Source organism: Physeter macrocephalus, chromosome 11 (assembly GCF_002837175.3).
Source record: "Physeter macrocephalus isolate SW-GA chromosome 11, ASM283717v5, whole genome shotgun sequence".
NCBI lineage: Eukaryota > Metazoa > Chordata > Mammalia > Artiodactyla > Physeteridae > Physeter > Physeter macrocephalus.
This window is the reverse complement of record NC_041224.1, coordinates 17,657,723-17,657,990: the sequence shown is the minus strand read 5'-3', so window position 1 is coordinate 17,657,990 and position 268 is coordinate 17,657,723. Positions and strand designations below refer to the sequence as shown.

At 33.2% G+C, this 268-nt stretch overlaps 1 pseudogene; it reads right to left on the bottom strand.

The window, feature by feature from the left end:
• LOC112066482 (uncharacterized) lies at positions 1-145 on the bottom strand (annotated as a pseudogene).
• Positions 146-268: the final 123 nt, after the last annotated feature.

Below are 268 nucleotides of genomic sequence, written 5' to 3'. Positions count from 1 at the left end.
AAATGGTTCTGTATATGTGTGTGTAAGAATCTAAGTCATTTCATAGCTGGCCAAAATTACAAGCTCAGATTCTGTTAAAAATCTTTAAAATTTTTATTGATCGATGTTTCTACACTTGATCTTAGCCAAAAGGCCGAGAAGTGATGTATTGATCGATGTTTAATTCCAATATCAGGTGACTAATTTAGTCGATTTTTTTTTTTTTTTTTTTTTTTTTTTTTTGTTTTTTTTGGGGTTTGCGGGCTTCCCTCTGCTTGGGCCTCTCCCC